Source organism: Protopterus annectens, chromosome 9.part0, assembly GCF_019279795.1.
Source record: "Protopterus annectens isolate FY-2018-M chromosome 9.part0, PAN1.0, whole genome shotgun sequence".
In the NCBI taxonomy this organism is placed as follows: Eukaryota; Metazoa; Chordata; order Ceratodontiformes; family Protopteridae; genus Protopterus; species Protopterus annectens.
Window position 1 is genome coordinate 41,096,804 of NC_056743.1, and position 24,561 is coordinate 41,121,364.

Sequence of the window (24,561 nt, forward strand, 5' to 3'; positions counted from 1 at the left end):
GTTTATGCCTTAACCTCTTGGTTGTGTTAGTAGGTATAAGGAGGTAAAGCTGTTTATGCCTTAACCTCTTGGTTGTGTTAGTAGGTATAAGGAGGGAAAGCTGTTTAAGCCTTAACCTCTTGGTTGTGTTAGTAGGTATAAGGAGATAAAGCTGTTTAAGCCTTAACCTCTTGGTTGTGTTAGTAGGTATAAGGAGATAAAGCTGTTTAAGCCTTAACCTCTTGGTTGTGTTAGTAGGTATAAGGAGGTAAAGCTGTTTACGCCTTATCCTCTTGGTTGTGTTAGTAGGTATAAGGAGGTAAAGCTGTTTAAGTCTTAACCTCTTGGTTGTGTTAGTAGGTATAAGGAGGTAAAGCTGTTTAAGACTTAACCTCTTGGTTGTGTTAGTAGGTATAAGGAGGTAAAGCTGTTTATGCCTTAACCTCTTGGTTGTGTTAGTAGGTATAAGGAGGTAAAGCTGTTTAAGCCTTAACCTATTGGTTGTGTTACTAGGTATAAGGAGGTAAAGCTGTTTAAGCCTTAACCTCTTGGTTGTGATAGTAGGTATAAGGAGGTAAAGCTGTTTAAGCCTTAACCTCTTGGTTGTATTAGTGAGGGTTTACATGAGTTCATGACATGGGCACAGCCATGATTTGGCTGGACAATATTTTAGTTCTTTTCTGAAATTATTGGGGTGTGTGATGCTCCTTATGTTGAGAGGGAGCTTGTTCCAATTATGAGATACTGAATGTTTGTAGAATACTTTTCCAATTGTTTTATTGGGTTTGTATATTTGAGGAAGAAGTTGGTCTGTGCTACATAGTGGGCAAGAGGGGGTAAAGTAAAATACAAGCTTGGATAAGAAGGGGCAGGCAGAGGACTTGTTGAGTAGCAGGTGAGTTATATGGAGTTGTGAAAGTTGTAGTTGATGGTGGAATTCAAGCTAGTGTAGCATAACAATAAACCAAGCATACTAGTCATTGGCGACTCAATAGTGAGACACACTGATGTCCCCCTCACCAGGCTCAAGAAGGAGAAGGTCACGATCAGCTGTTTGTCAGGCGTTAGAATCTGCCACATCATGCATGCACTTAAGTCTCTCCACAACAGATACAAGCATGACTCTGTCATTGTCCATGTTGGTGTGAATGACTTGAGACGTACCTCCTCGGAGTATATGAAGAGAGACATGATTGAGCTCTCAGACTATGTGCTCCAGGCTTGTGTGACCCTGGCCCTGAGCAGCATCTTGCCTTCACCAAGAATGATGCCACAATACCAACAAAAAATGAACTTCAACAATTGGCTTAGTTTCTGATGTCTTTCCAAGGGGCTCCAGTATCTGTCTGCCTGGGATGACATGGTTGACAAGCCTCGATGCTTTGCCAGAGATGGCCTCCAACTGTCACCCCTGGGGTTCCGGATCTTGGCCAAGGCTCTTGCCTCCTCCATTGTGCCTTTTTTAGGCTATGTCCCAAAGACAAATCTTACAATATGAAAGATCTGTCAAAAAGCAAATTGAAGGTCATGCTGCTTAATGCTAGGAGCCTTAACCTAAAAATGCACTCAGTGGAGGCTCTTCTTGCACTGGAAGATGTTGATGTCTGTGCAGTCACAGAAACTTGGTTCAGGACTGTGGAGAGCACCCTTCCCTTGCCAGGCTATACCTCATTCCACACTTTCCAACCCCAAAATGAGGTCAAGAAGACTAAGAGTGGTGGAATCTCTATCTTCATTAAAGACAGGCACACCTCCAGACTGGTTTACCAGCATGATGCACTGGAATTACTGCAGGTGCAACTGACAGTTGGCAAGACATCCATCCAGGTTATAGCTAGCGATAGACCCCCCTTCCATGTCTCAGGACCCCCACTCCTCCTACCTGGACCTACTTTACTCCATCAAGATACCCCCTAACACCCTGATCTTTGGTGACTTCAACTACCCCACTATAAAGTGGGTGAACTACTCCTGCACTAATGCACTCACCCAATGATTCCTTGACTTCATTAACTCTAATGCACTAGATCAGCTGGTCTCATCCCTCATAAGGGGAGATAACATACTGGACTTGCTTCTCACCAACATTGGTGACCGCTGCCCCACTCCCATAGTATGTTCTTCCCTGGTGAGATCAGATCATCAGTCTGTCTCACTCGAAGTTTCTATCCCACCCAGCCCCTCTCCAAACATAAACAGGTTAAAAAATGTCTCAAAAGCTGACTACACCCTCCTAAGGGAGGGTATCAGTAGCTTCATACCACCGACCCCCTCAGAGGATGCAGACAACTATGCTGAACAATACACCAGTGCAGCATATAAGCACCTGTACAACTGCATGGACTCAGCCATACCCAACAGAACTAAAACCTGCTCCTTAAGGAAACACAAACCTGTATGGTGCACATGCTCTATCAACAAGCTTTACAATAAAAGGAAGAAACTGTTGTCCAAGGGTAAAAAGGAACAAATCTCAAAATCTCCCTCCTCCACCTCAACAAGCAAATTAGATCACTAGTGAAAAACTCCAAAGCCAATTATGAGTTGAAACTAGCCTCTGAAACAAAGGGGAAACCACAAGTCCTTCTTCAGTTATGTTAGGAACCTCTATGACAAAGCCCAAGTTTGTTCCGAATTAGTACTTAATGGCACCACTTACACTGATCATGCCAACTTAGCCAACCTGCTGGCTGATAGGTTCAGTGCAAACTTCAACCCCTTATCACCCCCCCAAAGGCCAGGTTGATATCCCCAATACTTCTCCCACACCTCACATCTCCATAGATCAAGTGTTAATGGCCCTATCCAAGGCAAAGAACACAGCTTCCATGGCACCTGATAATATCCCAGGCTGTATTCTGCACCATTTCCAGCAAGAACTAGCTTCGCCATTGAGTACCATATTCAACCACAGCCTAATTACAGGCTTCATTCCAGCACAGTGGAGAACCACCATTGTCATCCCCTTGCACAAAGGTGGTGCCACTACTGACCCGGGAAACTATTGCTCCATTAGCTTGACAAGTCTGATCTGTAAAGCCATAGAACGTATTATAATGGATCTAATAAACAAGGACATAGGCAATCTTCAAACACTCGACCCAACCCAATTTGGATTTGTCAGGGGCAGATCTTGCCTATTGAACCTAGTTGACTTCTTTGAGACTGCCACCAAGGTCCTGGATGAGGGAAAGTCAGTACATACAGCTTACCTTGACCGAGCCAAGGCCTTTGACAAAATCCCCCACTCCAGCATTATTGAAAAGCTAACACAACTTGGTGTTAATCTCTATCTCATCAGATGGGTGTCCAACTGGTTCACAGATAGGACCCACAAGGTCAAAATATGTGCCACCACCTCTGACAGTATATCTGTCACTAGCGGTGTTCCCCATCAATTTGTCATGGAACCCCTACTGTTTGGCATCTACTTTTCAGAGGTCCAGGCAAAGACAAAGGGCCTGTGGCTGACCAAGTATGTAGATGACTGTAGGTTGGGTGCTGTCACTTGACTCCCCAAATGACGTTAACATAATACAAGATGGTCTCACAGCTACAAATAACTGGTGCCAAAGTCATAGCCTTAAGTAAAATGCAAAGAAATGTATTATAATATCATTCAGCAAAAACATGGCCTCTACTGGCTACCACATCAACGGCAACTCCCCAAAGCACACAACCCATGGTGAGAGACCTGGGTACTCAGGTTAACAATAATCTCACATTCAACCATCATGGTGCAGCAGTGGTCAGAAAAGTTTTTTACTTGGTTCATCTCAGAAGTCAAAGGATTGCATCCAGAAAAAAGGAGGTTATTACCTCTCTGTACTCCTCCCTTATTAGACCCATAATTGAGTATAATGCCCCATCTGGTATGTACCTTTCCAAACACCTGCACCAGCTGGAAAGGCCACAGAAATACCTTACAAAGAGAATCCATGGGCTCTAACACCTGTCCTTTGCGGACAGGTTCCCCTCACAAAGAGAATCTATGGGCTCTAACACCTGTCCTACACAGACAGGCTCAAATCCCTATCACTTTACTCTATATCATACAGATTGCTCAGAGGTGATCTGTGTCTCACCTACAAGGCAATACTGGACCCACCCCTACTAGAGATGCTCCATATCCGTAAGTCTAACTCCTCATGCATTACCCGCTTGATATGCCTAAATCTAATATGCGACATCTACAAAACCTACGAGACCAGGTTTGTCTCTTAGAAGCTGCCCCATCTCTGGAATAGACTTCCTATACATGTCAAACAGAATACCTCGCTGACACTCTTCAAGCGCAACCTTGATGAGTGGATGGGAAACCGCAAATGTGTCTCAGGGGTTCCACCTTTGTCCCTCATTGATAGGGGTGACAGGTGCTGACTAAGGTTTCTTTTTGGGGATAAACTCTTGACAAGGCTTGTAAGGGCCCCAGGGCCATTAGCCTAGTAACCTCTTATGATCCTATGTAGGTTCTTTAGCACTATGCAGTGGTGAGAGGAATGAGGTAGGTTTGTAGCAAATTTTGTGATTTTATTGTAGAACTGTTCCAGCTTAGTAATTAAGTAAAATTGAAGGTTTGTGAGAATTAGGACAGCATAGAGAAGGCTAGGGAGTAAGTGAGCTTGAGCCAAAGAGCGTCTGGAGTCTGGAGTCAGGAATATTTTGTTCCTGTAGAGAAGACCCAGTTTTTGGTTTGTTTTTTTTGATGGATTGTTGGACATGGAGGTAAAATTTGAATTGATCATCTATTATCACTCCAAGTAGCTTTGTGTGGGATTCTACGTTAATGATTAATTATTTAAGGAAGAGATTGGTGAAGATGGGTTTGAGATGAGAAAGTGATTTTGGTAGAAAGAGTAAGAGCATTGTCTTTTTAGGATTTAAAATAAGCTGATTTTCAGTGAGTCATCTTTCAACAAACAGAAAAGAGTTTTGGGTAAGAGAGTGCAGTTGAGAGATAGTTTCTGAAGAACAGATGAGAGTAGAATTGTCAGCATATTAAATGTGAGAGGAGTGTTAGCAAGCGGTATAGAGGTCATTAGTGAAGATATTGAATAGAAGAGGTCCTAGGATGGACCCCTGGAGAACACCTGTATGGATGGGTAGGAAGGGGAAGCAGGAGGAATGCCATCTGACAGACTGATGTCTATTTGAGAGATAGCTAGTGAACCATTCTAGAGTGGTTAGGAGTTTAGAATGGGATACCATGTCAAAGGTTTTTGACAGGTCTAAGAATAGACATGAGACAAGTTTGTTATTATCGCGAGCTTCATCTACTGTATGAGTGAAAGATAAAAGGGCTGTAGTTGTACTATAGTTTGGAGAGAAACCATATTGAGCAGGTGTCAGAAGGTTTTCTTAGATGAGAAATTTGAGAAGATGAGAGTGAATACATTTTTCGAGTATTTTGAGAGGGGAGGGAGTAAAGCTATAGGCCTAAAGTTAGATGGATCCGCAGAGTTGCCTCCTTTCTGTAGAGGTATTGCATAGAAAGATTTCCATATCTAAGGTACAGTGGCTTCACAAACTGATCTTTTGATAAGTATTGAAACTGAGTAGGCAATAGAGTTAGCTGCAAGTTTGAGATGGGGAGGGTGGTAGATTGTCAGCCGAAGGAGAACATGGTTTAAGTTTTTGGAGGAGGGATTTTATATATGCATGGGAATAGATTTAAGAGAAAATAAAGGGTATGATTAGAAGTTGTTTGGGGAGGTATTGTAGTGTTGGAGTTCTGGTTAGTGTTGGTCAGTTTATGGATAGTATCAAAGGAAATGGTTGAAAGGGAGGCAGTGCCTTGTTCTGAATTGTTGGGGAAAGGATTAGGAGATTGAGGGCTTCCAGGGTGAAGTACTGAGTTGATAGCTCTCCAGAAGTTTTTGGGCTTAGAGTGATGAATAGTTTGGGTACTACAATAATTTTTTTTTCTTGTCATTGTAAATGTGTTTTTGTTTGGTTTCTGAGTTCTGTAAAAAAATTGATGGTGAGTAGGGGATTTGGATTTTAGCAGTTTTCCAAGCAGAATCTCTGATACATAAGGGAATGAGTGTCTTAGTAAGCAGGGGCATAATTTGATTTTATTTTTTTTCCAAATGGGTGCCAGTGAGTTGAGAATGTTTAAAATGTTATTAAATTTTAGTACTACATCATTGAGGGGAAGAATATGCAGACAAGACCAGTTTATTGATGGGAGCCTTTCATTAAATATTGCAGAGGTGAAAGAAGGGAGTTTATGGCAGTCTTTATATAGATGAGGTCTGTATAGTTGTTGAGAGTGTCTTTGGGTATGGATGGATAGGTGGTCACTTAAGGTATCTGGAAGTTTAATGGGGTTGTGGTATAGGTGTAGGTCAGTAGTCATCATCCAGTCGAGGATAATCCCTGAGTTAGAATGTTTATTCAAGCGAGTTGAGCCTGTGATGAGCTGGGTGAATCCAAAGAGATTGATGCCTTGAATAGGAGATTCTGTACTTGGTGTTTTCCAGTCAATATTCACATAGCCTAGTATCACAGTTTCACAGGGAATGTTTTGTGAGACCCATGACAGTATGCTTTCAAGAATAGGGATATTTTTGCCAGGAGGGATACAAATGGAAGCAATAGTGAATTTTTGTGGAGGTTTATGTGGCAGTTCACTATTAATAGTTTGGCTGGGTGAAAGTCAGGCAGGTAGGTGGATGAGGTTAAGACTATGTTGTTCAGAATAGAGTATGGCTACTCCACCTCCTTTTTTGAGATCCTATCATGGTAGTAGATATTATAGCCTGGGAGTAGAATTTATTTTTTTGAGATATGGAGGTTTAATCATGTTTCTGGTAAGGTTAAGATATGTGGGGAACAGCACGAGATGTGTGTCACGTTCATGGATTTGGTTTGAGAGACTTTGTATGTCTATGGATAGAAAGCATATGGCTTTAGGAGAGGAGGAGGATAGGGTTGGGGAGTGGGCTGCAGAGTTGGGGATGGTGGGGAGATATGTTGTTTGGCTAGAAGAGGGAAGGGATGAGGAGGGACCTGGATTAGGCTGTATCTCACCAGCTAAAAGTAGAATTCTAGCCAGTAAGCAGAGCCTGGGCTGTAGGAGTTATAGAAGTGATGTTTTACTTTGATTCTGAGAGAGTTAGAGGTAGAGAAAGACAAGAGTTTGGTATTGAAGAGCTGGGTGAGGAGAAGTTAAATAGAGATGGAGAAACAGAACATGATAGGGTGAGGTTATAGTTACTGTATGCTTGGGAGAGAGTTGGTGCAGATTGAAGGTTGACGTGATAAGAGGTTAAGTAGGAGAGGAGGAGTAGCACAGAGGTTGCCAGGATCTTGTGGAGCATGATGTGGATGGTGAGGAGAGAGAGCGAGAGGGTGGTTTACTTTGAAATAGGAAAGAGGTAGTAAAAGAAAGCAGAAATGCCTAGGATGAAGCCGGATGATAGAGTGTTGTGACAGAGTGAGGTGTGGTGGAGGATAGGATGAAGATGATGTAACACTGGAGGGAGAGACAAAGAGGAATGTAATATGAGATGCAATTAGAGGAGTTGTTACCTTGGATAAGTGGGTGGAAACTGATTTAGAGTGGGTTGGTGATGACTGGTTTATTAAGGGGTGGATAATTAGGTGGGTAGGAGAGCAGCGTGAGCCTGAGCTTGAGAGGTGGAATGGAGTGGAGCTAGACCAAACAGGTCTTTTCCAAAAACTGTAAAGGTCTCTTTAAATTGCAGAGAGGGCACACTAATCAACTAGCTTCTTTGTTAACTTGACATGTGACTTGTTACTTGTATTTAAACAGCTGTGTGCATAATGGCAGTTTTTTTCTGATGAGGTCCATGTAATTCAGATGAAAGTGCTCACTGTGGAATAAAGGAATCTTGGTTTCATTTCTACGTCCTTCTTTTGGATTCTTATTGTTAATAGGTTAAATAGCAGTTACAATCAGCCATACTACAAATGAATATACTTCTAAAATGTAGAACTTATCTTATACAAGCATTGATATTTTTGCTGAAGTGATGCTTTCTTTTGAAATACACCTTTTGCAGATATTGACATATGAGCTACAGAGGTTTCTTCTGTAGCATAATGAGGCTCTATGCCTCTCATCATACATATATTATACAGCTTCACCTGGCAGGGCATGACGATTATGCTATTTAAGACATTAGCTCATTATTGTTTCTGGATCACTCACTTTGCAAGATGAGAGCACCTGTAGAAGTCTACTTGACGCAGTCCACATGCCAGGGCCCCTGCAGGCAGCATCGTGCATGGGTCTTCTTCTAAATTTTGAACTTTCAAAACATCGACTTTCTTATGGTTGAGACCATCAGATCAAAGTTTTGAAACTTTGAAATTTATAAAAAAAAAAAAAAACAACTAAAATTGTTTATGGTTTTGTGAACCCCCCCATGCCACCTGCTAATTAAATATACCAACTCTGAGATCGCATTACAGTGTGGAAAATGGTAAATATATAATTCTGTGATCTACGGTGATCTCCATTTAAACAGTTCAAAGGTTCAAAACTTCAATTTTATGGTCTCAACCATAAGAAAGTTGACATTTTGAAAATTCGAAATTTAGAAATAGACCCCTGTGTACACACATGGGTTCCTGCAGGCAGCAATGTGCCCAGACATAGGTCTCTGCAGGCGGCATTGTGCACACACATAGGTCCCTGCAGGCGGCAATGTGCACATGCCTGGGACCCTGCAGGCAGAAACGTAGACATGCCCAGGTCCCTGCAGGTGGAAACATAGACATGCTCGGGTCCTTGCGGGAGGCACTGTGCACACACATGATTACCTGCGGGCAGCACTGTGCACACACCTGGGTTCCTGCAGGCAGAAATGTTCACATCCATGAGTCCTTGCAGGCAGCACTTTGCCCACACATAGGTTCCTGCAGTCAGCACTGTGCCTACACATAGGTTCCTGCAGGCAGCATTATGCACACACGTGTCCCTGCGGGCAGCAATGTGTACATGCCTGGGTCCCTGCTGGCAGAAATGTAGACATGCCCAGGTCCCTGCAGGCAGAAACATAGACACACCTGGGTCCTTGCAGACAGCACTGTGCAGATACATGGGTACCTGTGGGCAGCACTGTGCATACACATGGGTACCTGTGAGCAGCAATGTGCACACACCTGGGTCCCTGCTGGCAGCAATGTGCAAACACATGGGTCCCTGCAGGCAGCACTATGCACACACATAGGTCCCTGTATGTAGCATTGTGCACACACACATGGCTCCCTGCAGGCAACAATGTGCACACACCCAGGTCCCTTCAGGCAGAAACATAGACATGCCCAGCTCCCTGTAGGCAGAAACAGACACACCTGGGTCCCTGTGGGCAGCACTGTGCGCACACATGGGTATCTGTGGGCAGCAATGTGCACACACATGGGTCCCTGTGGGCAGCAATGTGCACACAACCAGGTCCCTTTGGGCAGCAACATGGATATGCCTGGGACCCTGCAGGCAGCACTGTGCACACACACATAGATCCCTATGGGCAACACTGTGCACACACATGGAACCCTGCAGGGAGGAATGTGCACACACCTAGGTCCCTGTGAGAAACACTGTTCATATGTCTGGGTCAGTGCAGGCATCACTGTGCACATACATGGGTCCCTCCGGGCAACTCTGTGCGCAAACATGTGTCCCTGCAGGCAGCAATGTGCATGTGTCCCTGCGGTCAACACTGTGCACAAACTTGAGTCCCTATGGACAGCAATATGCACACACTCAGGTCTCTGTGGGCAGAACTGTGTATACACCATGTCAGTGAGGGCAGCACTGTGCACATAAATGTGTCCCTGCAGGCAGCAATATGAATACACCTGGGTCCCTGTGGGTGGCACTGTGCACAAACATGGGTCCCTGCAGGCAGGAATGTGCACACTCCCAGGTCTCTGCAGGCAGCAGTGTGCACACACATGGGTCCTTGTATGCAGCAATGTGTACATCTGGGTCCCTGCAGGCAGCACTGGGCACACATCTGGGTCCCTATAGGCAGCACTGGACACCTGCTTAGGTGTCTGTGGGCAGCACTGTGTACATGCCTGGGTTCCTGTTGGCAGCACTGTGTACATGCCTGGGTCTCTGTGGGCAGCACTGGGCACACACCTGGATCCCTGCAGGCAGCACTGTGCACACATCTAGGTCTTCATGGGCAGCACTGGACATGTATGGATCCCTGTGGGCAACACTAAACACACACATGGGTCCCTGTGGGCAGCATTGTGTACATGCCTGGATCTCTGCAGGCAGCACTGGGCACTTACATGGGTCCCTGTGGGCAGCACTGTGCATGCTTTGCCCAGGCTATGCTTTCAGGGGAACTGTAATTCCCTTTTTACCCATCATACGTCATTGTAGTACCTGTTTCTTATCAGTGTACACAAGGATTGAGAACTGCCATTTTTCACACCCTAAGCTACCATTCTGAACCATAGTGAAACTGTACCTATATCTTCTAAATTTGCCATTCGATGCATAAATGAGGTATCTATCACTACCCATCATTGCATGGTAAACAAAATGTGTCAGACGTGATATGGGCACCAAGTCTCTGCTTTTTGCATGAGATTCTTTGAGATAAGACATCCTGACTGAAGAAGGAATGGGTAGATTCCTTTAGAGTATAGAGGTGATGTGTGGAAGAGACAAAAATATTTCTCCATGTCCTCCATCAAGATTATAGCCAGAGGTTCCTGCAAAAGTGCTATGAAGCACCTCAATATAAAGACTGAACCCTGGAACAGTTCAGCACAGGATTCATTATAACACTGAAACCTGGAACAGTTTAGCACAGGTTTCATAATGAGACTGAAACCTGGAACAGTTTAGCACATTCTTCATTATAACACTGACACCTGGGACAGTTAAGCACAGGATTCATTATAAGACTGAAACTTGGAAAAGTTTAGCACAGGTTTCATTATAACACGGAAACCGGAAATAGTTTAGAACCGGCTTCATTATAACACTGAAACCTGGAACAGTTTAGCACAGGTTTCAATATAAGACTGAAACCTGGAACAGTTTGGCACAGGATTCACTATAACACTGAAACCTGGAACACTTTAGCCCATGCTTCATTATAACACTGAAGTCTGGAACAGTTTAGCACAGGCTTCATTATAAAATTGAAACCTGGAATAGCTTAGCACAGGTTTGATTATAACACTGAAACTTAGAACAAATTAGCACAGGTTTCATTATAAGACTGCAACCTATAACAGTTTAGCCCAGGCTACATTATAACACTGAAACATGGAACAGTTTAGCACAGGCTTAATTATAAGACTGCAAACTGGAATAGTTTAGCACAGGTTTCATTATAAGACTGCAATCTGAAACAGTTTAGCACAGGCAACATTATAACACTGAAACCTGGAACAGTTTAGCACAGGTTTCATTATAAGACTGCAACCTGGAATAGATTAGCACAGGTTTTATTATAACACTGAAACCTGGAACATTGTAGCACAGGCTTCATTATAAGACTGAAACCTGGGACAGGTTAGCACAGGTTTCATTATAAAACTGCAACCTGGAAAAGTTTAGCACAGGTTTCATTACAAGACTGCAACCTGGAAAAGTTTAGCACAGGCTTCATTATAACACTGAAACCTGGAACAGTGTAGCCCAGCTTTCATTATAAGACTGCAACCTGGAAGAGTTTAAAACAGGTTTCATTATAAGACTGCAACCTGGAACAGTTTAATCCAGGCTTCATTATAACACTGAAACATGGAACAGTTTAGCACAGGTTTCATTATAAGACTGAAACCTGGAACAGTTTAGCACAGGATTGATTATAAGACCAAAACCTTGAACAGTTTAACACAGGATTCATTATAAGACTGAAACCTGACACAGTTTAGCACAGGATTCATTATAAGACTGCAACCCGGAACAGTTTAGCCCAGGCTTCATTATAATGCTGAAACATGGAATAGTTTAGCACAGGCTTCATTACAAGACTGCAACCTGGAATAGTTTAGCACAGGTTTTATTATAAGACTCCAAACTGGAACAGTTTAGCACAGGCTTCATTATAACACTGAAACCTGGAACAGTTTAACAAAGGGTTCATTATAAGACTACAACCTGAAATAGTTTAACACAGGTTTCATTATAAGACTGCAACCTGGAACAGTTTAGCACAGGCTTCATTATAACACTGAAACCTGGAATAGTTTAACACAGGCTTCATTATAACACTGACACGTGGAACAGGTAAGCACAGGCTTCATTATAACACCGAAACCTGGAACAGTTTAGCCCAGGCTTCATTATAAGACTGCAACCTACAATAGTTTAGCCTAGGCTTCATTATAACACTGACACCTGGAACAGTTTAGCACATGTTTCATTATAATACTGCAACCTGGAATAGTTTAGCACATGTTTCATTATAATACTGCAACCTGGAATAGTTTAGCACAGGTTTCATTATAATACTGCAACCTGAATCAGTTTAGCCCAGGGTTCATTATAACACTGAAACCTGGAATAGTTTAGCACAGGTTTCATAGGTTCATAGGTTCATAGGTTCATACTAGGCTATCTGCCCGAGGGCATTTATAAGCCTAGCCCATAGTTTTGTGGCTTACGCCGCCCCTTTAGTTTGGAGAAACTATGTCCATTATTTTACTTTATTTTTATTTTATTTTATTTTATCTGTCGAGCAGTGACACTGAGGTAACCCCTGGGGTGTATCTGCGGTCTCCCATCCATTGGTCAAGATTCCTCTTGAACAAGGCCAGCGAGGTGCTCTGCCTCACATAAACCGGGATTTTGTTCCATAGCATAGGGAGTCTTTGGGTGATGAATCTATCCCTCCAGCACGTCCTATTAATAACAGTGTTGAGGTTTAAGTCTCCCGCCCTTGTGGCTCTGAGGGATCTAGATTTTTTGAGATGAAGCATGTTCATCAACTCTGGGTTTGACATGGCCTTGTATGTCAGGCATAGGTCACCTCTGAGCAAGCGGTAAGCAACTGAATATAGCTGGAGTTCTTTCAGTCGGGTAGCATAAGACAGATTTTTGAGACCCTTTATCCTTTTGGTGAGGAACTTTTGTGGCCTCTGCAGCTGCTGCAAGTGTCGGGTCAGATACATTCCGAATGGGGCATTGTACTCGATCATTGATCTGATGAGTGATGAGTATAGGGAGACTATGACTTCCCTTGATCTAGATGTGAATCCCTTCATGATAAGGTGGGCAATGTAGAAGGTCTTCCTAACTACTTTAGCAATATGAGTGTCGAATGAAAGGCTACTGTCAACCTGGGTTCCCAGGTCCCTGATAACTTCTTCTGTGATCAGGGGATTGCCACCTATATGGTAGCTAGGGGTAACCTTATTTTTTGCGAAGGGTATGACTATGCATTTCTTGGCATTTAACTTTAGGCTATGGCTCTGGCACCAGTTATCCATTTCTGTGAGACCCTTCTGAAGGATATCTGTATCGGATGTGTTTTCAACTACGGCGCCCAGTTTGCAGTCATCTGCAAACTTTGTCAGCCATAACCCTCCTGTGGTTGCTTGTACTTCAGAAAAGTAGATGCCAAACAAGAGTGGGCCCAGGACTGAGCCCTGTGGGACACCACTTGTGACAGGCTTTGAGTCTGACATGGCGCCAGCAACTCTGACCCTGTGGGTTCTGTCACTCAGCCAGTTTGCAACCCATCTTGTAATGTATGGGTTTACATTTAAGTTGATGAGTTTTTCAATGATACCCGAGTGGGGTATTGTATCGAAAGCCTTCGCCAGGTCTAGGTAGGCTGTATGGACTGCCTTACCCTCGTCAATGGCCTTGATGACTGTTTCGAAAAAGTCAACCAAGTTTAAAAGGCATGATCTGCCTTTGACAAAGCCAAACTGGGTTGGATCCAAGGTCTGCAAATTCCCTATGTCTTTATTTATGAGATCCATTAAGATCCTCTCCATGGCTTTGCAGATAAGGCTTGTCAAGCTAATGGGACGGTAATTTCCAGGGTCAGTGGAGGCACCGCCTTTGTGGAGTGGGACCACAGTCGCTGTGCGCCACTCCTGCAGTATCCGGAGGTGAGACTAAGATTAAACAGCTGTTCTAACTGTGGGTTTAATTCCTCGTTGAGTTCATGGAGCACACAGCCGGGGACACCATCAGGTTCCATGGATGCTGTGTTCTTTGCCTTGGAGAGAGCAGTTCTCACCTGGGCATTAGAGATGTTTGGGGGGCTACAATCATTTGGTATAGATATCTCTCCTTTAGGGGGGGGAGGGGGGGAGAAGTTTGCACTGAACCTGTCAGCCAGTATGTTGGCAATGTCTGTAGGATCAGTAATCTTCACATCATTTTGGACAAATTCTGAGCATATCTGGGAGTTTCCTCCTAGGTTTCTGACATAGCTAAAGAATGCCTTATGGTTATCTTTAGAGTCCTTAGCTATTTTTTTCTCAAAATTAGCTTTGGATGTTTTTATGAGAGCTCTTAGCTTTTTACTTATAGTGATCAGCGGTGTCTTACCTTTTAAGGATTTTGCTCTATCTTGTAGTAGCTTTCTCCTTTTGTTGTAGAGTTTGTTTATGGCTGGGGTCCACCAGACTGGACGCTTGCCTTTGGTACAAAGAGTCTTTGTTTTGCTTGGGATTGCCTGATCCATGCAGCGCTGCAGGTGCTGGTAGAAGGCATTTGTAAGTGATTCAGCGGTTTGAGTAATGTTTACCGCCCGCTCAGGGGCCTTAAAGGAGACCACACTAGTCTTTAGAAGTGTGAAGTCGGCTTTCGAGAAGTTCTTTACTGTGGTCTTTTCATTTCGGTGGGGGATGAGGACCTCCAGCGAGATTAGTTTGTGATCTGATCTCACCAGTGAGGGGTATACTTCTGGCGTTGAACATTGTGCTCCCATGTTCGTGATGATGAGATCAAGTATGTTTTCTCCTCTTGTGGGGATGGTGACTAGTTGTTCCATGGCATTTGAGTTTATGAATTCCAGGAACTTTTGGGCTAGGTGTTTAGGCTTGAGTAGTGTTCCCAGTCTATATTAGGGTAGTTGAAGTCACCTAGTATGATGGTGTTCCCCTCCAGTGTTTTCAGGAAGGCCATATGAGGTTCCTGAGTTTGCGAGGGTGGCCTGTAACATGCTACAAATTGCAGAGCAGTCTTGCCTATGGTTAATTGCACCTGGATGGTTTCCGATGCATCGCATTGCCACCAATCTTGAGGTGTGGGTGTCCTTGATGAATATGGATACCCTCCTCCTTTCTTGGTATTGTCCGGTTTTGGAGCCGAACATGATATGAGGTAAAACCTGATAGTGCTGGGGTGTTCTCAGGAGCCTTGAACCAGGTTTCTGTCACAGCACAGACATCGATGTTCTCCATACTGAGAAGGGCCTTGAGTGCATGCATCTTGAGGTTGAGACTTCTGGCATTGAGCAGCATTACCCTTAGTTTTTTCTTTGTTGTGTTCTAGGGTGGTAGGTTTAGAATTTGAGCCTTGCCTAAAAAAGGCACTATGGGGTGGCAAGAGCCTTTGCCAAAATCCGGAATCCAGGGTGACAAGTGCAAGCCGTCCCTTGAAGCAGCGTGGCTTGTCCAGCATGTCATCCCAGGCAGACAGACATTGGATCCCCTTTGAATGACACCAGAGTTTAAGCCAATTATTAAAGCTGATCATCTTATCTCTGTATTGTGGCATCATTCTTGGTGAAGGTAGGATACTGCTCAAGGTCAGGGTCATACCTGCTTGGGCTACATAATCAGAGAGCTCCTCTATGTCCCTTTTCATGTAGTCCAAGGAGGTACGCCTCAGGTCGTTAACACCAGCGTGGACAATGATTGAGTCATACTTGTACCTGCTGTTGAGAGACCTGAGTGCATGCGTTATGTGGCGGATTCTAGCACCGCACAGGCAGCTTACTGTGACCTTCTCCTTATTCAGTCTGGTGAGCGGGACGTCAGTGTGTCTGACTATGGAGTCACCAATGACTAGTGTGTCTGGCATTGTGTTTGGCCTTAAGGGCTGTGACTGCTTGACACTCTGACTGTGTGGTCTATGTGTTGCAGGTGTTGTGTTCTGAGGTGGTAGTTGTTTGGGTGTCTGCTTTGGTGGCCTCTGCTGTTTTGGTAGATTTTGATCAGAGCCTCCGAGTATGTCTTTGTGTGTTTATGTGTATGATTTGAGGTTGTGATGGTATTATGTGAGACTGGGTCTATAGTGTGTGTGGTTACCTTCTCCTCCTGTCTGGTCTTGCCAGTCCTATGTTGAGAGAGCTCGGCCTCCAGTTTGGCTGTATAGTTGCATCTCTCGCATGTATTTGTATTTTGTGGGAGGAGGAGAGGATTGTCTGTACATGAGGCAATTGTAACATTGCCTCAATATTCCCAGGTTCACCAGCTGAGCAGGAGAGGACATTAGCAACTGATCCCACGACATGCTAGAGGGAATAGACAGAAAAACTTAAAGAAAAGGTTTTGGGGAATGTGGGTGACCGAGAAACGGGGTTTGCTTTTTTGGGGTACTTTCTATAACAAGAGTGCTGTATCGAGGTGATAAGTACTGTAGGAGCAAGTGCTTGGCTATACAGATAGAGAATAGTCTACTTGGGAGTCAAGTAGAGATAATTTATAGTTGTAGGATACACTAAATAGAACAGTAGTATACTTTGAGGAAGGTAGTTTTAAGGGAAAATTTGAAGAGTGGACTTTAGGTAGCCCTAATAGTTTAAATCTGATTAAACACCGCTGCCCTAGTGTGCAACGGTAGCAGCTCCGTGCTAAATCGCTTAAAGCGCCGCATGCGTCTTTATAGCAGGGGGCTGGAAAAAACAGGAAATGACCCAAAATGGCCACTGAATTACTAGTTGCTGCTTCTAACCACTCCTCTGAGGACAAACAAGCAGCTCAGTACTCCCCACTCCCACTGGTGAGTAAAGAAACTACCTCTGGCCACACAAGAAAATGGCTTCATTATAAGAACAAAACCTGGAACAGTTTATCACTGGCTTCATTATAAGACTGCAACCTGGAATAATTTAGCAGGTTTCATTATAATACTGCAACCTGGAACAGTTTAGCACAGGCTTTATTATAACACTGAAACCTGGAACAGTTTAGCACATGTTTCATTATAAGACTGCAACCTGGAATAGTTTAGCACAGGTTTCATTATAAGACTGCAACCTGGAACAGTTTAGCACAGGCTTCATTATAACACTGAAACCTGGAATAGTTTAGCACAGGTTTCATTATAAGACTGCAACCTGGAACAGTTTAGCCAAGGCTTCATTATAACACTGAAACCTGGAATAGTTTAGCACAGGATTCATTATAAGACTGCAACCTGGAATAGTTTAGCCTAGGCTTCATTATAATACTGACACCTGGAACAGTTTAGCACAGGTTTCATTATAAGACTGGAACCTGGAACAGTTTAGCACAGGATTCATTAAAAGATGGAAACCTGGAACGGTTTAGCACAGAATTCATTATAAGACTGACACTTGGCACAGTTTAGCACAGGTTTCATTATAAGACTGCAACCTGGAACAGTTTAGCACAGGCTTCATTATAACATGGAAACCTGGAACAGTATAGCACAGGTTTCATTATAAGACTGCAACCTGGAATAGTTTAGCACAGGTTCCATTATAAGACTGCAACCTGGAACAGTTTAGCACAGGCTTCATTATAACACTGAAACCTGGAATAGTTTAGCCCAGGTTTCATTATAAGACTGCAACCTGAAATAGTTTAGCACAGGCTTCATTATAACACTGAAACCTAGAACAGTTTATCACAGGATTTATTATAAGACTAAAACCTGGGTCAGTTTAGCACAGGTTTCATTATAAGACTGCAACCTGGAATAGTTTAGCACAGGTTTCATTAGAAGACCGAAACCTGGAACAGTTTAGCAGAGGTTTCATTATAAGACTGAAACCTGGAACAGTTTAGCACAGGATTCATTATAACACTGAAACCTGGGACAGTTTAGCACAGGTTTCATTATAAGACTGCAACCTGGAATAGTTTAGCACAGGTTTCATTAGAAGACTGCAACCTGGAACAGTTTAGCACAGGCTTCATTATAACACTGAAACCTGGAACAGTTTAGCACAGGCTTCAATATAACACTGAAACCTGGAACAGTTTAGCACAGGATTCATTATAACACTGAAACCTGGGACAGTTTAGCACAGCTTTCATTATAAGACCGAAACCTGGAACAGTTTAGCAGAGGTTTCATTATAAGACAGAAACCTGGAACAGTTTAGCAGAGGTTTCATTATAACTCTGAAACCTGGGACAATTTAGCACAGGTTTCATTATAAGACTGCAACCTGGAATAGTTTAGCACAGGTTTCATTAGAAGACTGCAACCTGGAACAGTTTAGCACAGGCTTCAGTATAACACTGAAACCTGGAATAGTTTAGCACAGGCTTCATTATAACACTGAAACCTGGAACAGTTAAGCACAGGCTTCATTATAACACTGAAACCTGGAATAGTTTAGCCCAGGTTTCATTATAAGACTGCAACCTGGAATAGTTTAGCACAGGTTTCATTATAAGACTGCAACCCAGAACAGTTTAGCACAGGCTATATTATAACACTGAAACCTGGAATAGTTTAGCACAGTCTTCATTATAAAACTGAAACCTCGAACATTTAAGCACAGGCTTCATTATAACACTGCAACCTGGAACAGTTTAGCCCAGGTTTCATTATAAGACTGCAACCTGAAATAGTTTAGCACAGGCTTCATTATAACACTGAAACCTGGAACAGTTTATCACAGGATTTATTATAAGACTGAAACCTGGAATAGTTTAGCACAGGCTTAATTACAACACTGAAACCTGGAACAGTTTAGCACAGGCTTCAATATAACACTGAAACCTGGAACAGTTTAGCACAGGATTCATTATAACACTGAAACCTGGAACAGTTTAGCAAAGGTTTCATTATAAGACTGCAACCTGGAATAGTTTAGCACAGGTTTCATTATAAGACTGCAAGCTGAAACAGTTTAGCCCAGGCTTCATTATAACACTGAAACCTGGAATAGTTTAGCACATGTTTCATTATAAAACTGACACCTGGAACAGTTTAGCACATGTTTCATTATAAGACTGCAACCTGGAACAGTTTAGCCAAGGCTTCATTATAACGCTGAAACCTGGAATAGTTTAGCACAGGCTTCATTATAAGACTGCAACCTGGAATAGTTTAGCACAGGTTTCATTATAAGACTGCAACATGGAACAGTTTAGCCCAGGCTGCATTGTAACACTGAAACCTGGAATAGTTTAGTACAGGCTTCATTATAACACTGAAACATAGAACATTTAAGCACAGGCTTCATTATAAGACTGCAACTTGAAATAGTTTAGCACAGGTTTCATTATAATACTGCATCCTGGAACAGTTTAGCACAGGCTTTATTATAACACTGAAACCTGGAGCAGTTTAGCACATGTTTCATTATAATACTGCAACCTGGAATAGATTAGCACAGGTTTCATTATAAGACTGCAAGCTGGAACAGTTTAGCACAGGTTTCAATATAACACTGAAACCTGGAATAGTTTAGCACAGGATTCATTATAACACTGAAACCTGAAACAGTTAAGCACAGAATTCATTATAACACCGAAACCTGGAACAGTTTAGCCCAGGCTTCATTATAAGACTGCAACCTACAATAGTTTAGCCTAGGCTTCATTATAACACTGACACCTGGAACAGTTTAGCACATGTTTCATTATAATACTGCAACCTGGAATAGTTTAGCACAGGTTTCATTATAAGACTGCAACCTGGAACAGTTTAGCACAGGCTTCATTATAACACTGAAACCTGGAACAGTTTAGCACAGGCTTCATTATAACACTGAAACCTGGAACAGTTTAGCACAGGTTTCATTATAAGACTGCAACCTGGAATAGTTTAGCACAGGTTTCATTATAAGACTGCAACCTGGAACAGTTTAGCACAGGTTTTGTTATAAGACTGAAACCTGGAACAATTTAGCACATGTTTCATTATAAGACTGAAACCTGGAACAGTTTAGCACAGGCTTCATTATAAGACTGAAACCTGGAATAGTTTAGCACAGGTTTCATTATAAGACTGCAACCTGGAACAGTTTAGCACAGGTTTCATTATAAGACTGAAACCTGGAACAGTTTAGCACAGGCTTCATTATAACACTGAAACCTGGAATAGTTTAGCACAGGTTTCATTATAAGACTGCAACCTGGAACAGTTTAGCACAGGCTTCATTATAACACTGAAACCTGGAACAGTTTATCACAGGATTTATTATAAGACTGAAACCTGGAATAGTTTAGCACAGGCTTAATTAGAACACTGAAACCTGGAACAGTTTAGCAAAGGTTTCATTATAAGACTGCAACCTGGAATAGTTTAGCACAGGTTTCATTATAAGACTGCAAGCTGAAACAGTTTAGCCCAGGCTTCATTATAACACTGAAACCTGGAATAGTTTAGCACATGTTTCATTATAAAACTGACACCTGGAACAGTTTAGCACACATTTCATTATAAGACTGCAACCTGGAACATTTTAGCCCAGGATTCATTATAACACTGAAACCTGGAATAGTTTAGCACAGGTTTCATTATACGACTGCAACCTGGAAAAGTTTAGCACAGGTTTCATTATAAGACTGCAACTTGGAACAGTTTAGCCCAGGCTTCATTATAACACTGACACCTGGAATAGTTTAGCACAGGTTTCATTATAAGACTGACACCTGGAACAGTTTAGCACAGGTTTCATTATAAGACTGCAACCTGGAACAGTTTAGCACAGGCTTCATTATAACACTGAAACCTGGAATAGTTTAGCACAGGTTTCATTATAAGACTGCAACCTGGAATAGTTTAGCACAGGTTTCATTATAAGACTGCAACCTGGAACAGTTTAGCACAGGCTTCATTATAACACTGAAACCTGGAATAGTTTAGCACAGGCTTCATTATAAGACTGCTACCTGGAATAGTTTAGCACAGGTTTCATTATAAGACTGACACCTGGAACAGTTTAGCACAGGTTTCATTATAATACTGCAACCTGGAATAGTTTAGCACAGGTTTCATTATAAGACTGCAACCTGGAACAGTTTAGCACAGGCTTCATTATAACACTGAAACCTGGAACAGTTTAGCACAGGTTTCATTATAAGACTGCAACCTGGAATAGTTTAGCACAGGTTTCATTATAAGACTGCAACCTGGAATAGTTTAGCACAGGTTTCATTATAACACTGAAACCTGGAACACTTTAGCACAGGTTTCATTATAAGACTACAACCTGGAACAGTTTAGCGCAAGCTTCATTATAACACTGAAAAATGGAACAGTTTAGCACAGGTTTTGTTATAAGACTGAAACCTGGAACAATTTAGCACATGTTTCATTATAAGACTGAAACCTGGAACAGTTTAGCACAGGCTTCATTATAACACTGAAACCTGGAACAATTTAGCACATGTTTCATTATAAGACTGAAACCTGGAACAGTTTAGCACAGGCTTCATTATAAGACTGAAACCTGGAGCAGTTTAGCACATGTTTCATTATAATACTGCAACCTGGAATAGATTAGCACAGGTTTCATTATAAGAATGAAAGCTGGAACAGTTTAGCACAGGCTTCACTATAACACTGAAACCTGGAATAGTTTAGCATAGGAATCATTATAACACCGAAACCTGTAACAGTTTAGCCCAGGCTTCATTATAACACTGACACCTGGAACAGTTTAGCACATGTTTCATTATAATACTGCAACCTGGAATAGTTTAGCACAGGTTTCATTATAATACTGCAACCTGAATCAGTTTATCACAGGATTTATTATAAGACTGAAACCTGGAATAGTTTAGCACAGGCTTCATTATAACACTGAAACCTGGAACAGTTTAGCACAGGTTTCATTATAAGACTGCAACCTGGAATAGTTTAGCACATGTTTCATTATAAAACTGACACCTGGAACAGTTTAGCACACATTTCATTATAAGACTGCAACCTGGAACATTTTAGCCCAGGATTCATTATAACACTGAAACCTGGAATAGTTTAGCACAGGTTTCATTATACGACTGCAACCTGGAAAAGTTTAGCACAGGTTTCATTATAAGACTGCAACTTGGAACAGTTTAGCCCAGGCTTCATTATAACACTGACATCTGGAATAGTTTAGCACAGGTTTCATTATAACACTGACACCTGGAACAGTTTAGCACATGTTTCATTATAAGACTGCAACCTGGAACAGTTTAGCCAAGGCTTCATTATAACGCTGAAACCTGGAATAGTTTAGCACAGGCTTCATTATAAGACTGCAACCTGGAATAGTTTAGCACAGGTTTCATTATAAGACTGCAACCTGGAACAGTTTAGCACAGGCTTCATTATAACACTGAAACCTGGAATAGTTTAGCACAGGATTCATTATAAGACTGCAACCTGGAATAGTTTAGCCTAGGCTTCATTATAATACTGACACCTGGAACAGTTTAGCACAGGTTTCATTATAATACTGCAACCTGGAATAGTTTAGCACAGGTTTCATTATAAGACTGCAACCTGGAACAGTTTAGCACAGGCTTCATTATAACACTGAAACCTGGAATAGTTTAGCACAGGTTTCATTATAACACTGAAACCTGGAACAGTTTAGCACAGGTTTCATTATAAGACTGCAACCTGGAACAGTTTAGCACAGGCTTCATTATAACACTGAAACCTGGAACAGTTTAGCACAGGTTTCATTATAAGACTGCAACCTGGAATAGTTTAGCACAGGTTTCATTATAAGACTGCAACCTGGAACAGTTTAGCACAGGCTTCATTATAACACTGAAACCTGGAATAGTTTAGCCCAGGTTTCATTATAAGACTGCAACCTGAAATAGTTTAGCACAGGATTCATTATAACACTGAAACCTGAAACAGTTAAGCATAGGATTCATTATAACACCGAAACCTGGAACAGTTTAGCCCAGGCTTCATTATAAGACTGCAACCTACAATAGTTTAGCACAGGTTTCATTATAAGACTGCAACCTGGAATAGTTTAGCACAGGTTTCATTATAAGACTGCAACCTGGAACAGTTTAGCACAGGCTTCATTATAACACTGAAACCTGGAATAGTTTAGCACAGGTTTCATTATAAGACTGCAACCTGGAACAGTTTAGCACAGGTTTCATTATAAGACTGCAACCTGGAACAGTTTAGCACAGGCTTCATTATAACACTGAAACCTGGAATAGTTTAGCACAGGTTTCATTATAAGACTGCAACCTGGAATAGTTTAGCACAGGTTTCATTATAAGACTGCAACCTGGAACAGTTTAGCCAAGGCTTCATTATAACACTGAAACCTGGAATAGTTTAGCACAGGATTCATTATAAGACTGCAACCTGGAATAGTTTAGCATAGGCTTCATTATAACACTGACACCTGGAACAGTTTAGCACAGGTTTCATTATAATACTACAACCTGGAATAGTTTAGCACAGGTTTCATTATAAGACTGGAACCTGGAACAGTTTAGCACAGGATTCATTAAAAGATGGAAACCTGGAACGGTTTAGCACAGAATTCATTATAAGACTGACACCTGGCACAGTTTAGCACAGGTTTCATTATAAGATTGCAACCTGGAACAGTTTAGCACAGGCTTCATTATAACATGGAAACCTGGAACAGTATAGCACAGGTTTCATTATAAGACTGCAACCTGGAATAGTTTAGCACAGGTTCCATTATAAGACTGCAACCTGGAACAGTTTAGCACAGGCTTCATTATAACACTGAAACCTGGAATAGTTTAGCCCAGGTTTCATTATAAGACTGCAACCTGAAATAGTTTAGCACAGGCTTCATTATAACACTGAAACCTAGAACAGTTTATCACAGGATTTATTATAAGACTAAAACCTGGGTCAGTTTAGCACAGGTTTCATTATAAGACTGCAACCTGGAATAGTTTAGCACAGGTTTCATTAGAAGACCGAAACCTGGAACAGTTTAGCAGAGGTTTCATTATAAGACTGAAACCTGGAACAGTTTAGCACAGGATTCATTATAACACTGAAACCTGGGACAGTTTAGCACAGGTTTCATTATAAGACTGCAACCTGGAATAGTTTAGCACAGGTTTCATTATAAGACTGCAACCTGGAACAGTTTAGCACAGGCTTCATTATAACACTGAAACCTGGAACAGTTTAGCACAGGCTTCATTATAACACTGAAACCTGGAACAGTTTAGCACAGGATTCATTATAACACTGAAACCTGGAACAATTTAGCACAGGATTCATTATATTTATTTATTTATTTATTTATTTACATTTGTTGACCGGGCTAGTCTAGCTGGATACATGTCCTTTTTCAGTAGAGGCCCGGGGAGAAAAGCTCCCACAATTAACAGAAGTATCACATTACAATTAGATACAAGAAATTACATTATTATAAAAATGAAACAATACAATATCTAAATATACATGCTGATAGTTTGGGAAACATTTGTTGGGTTGGTCATATGACT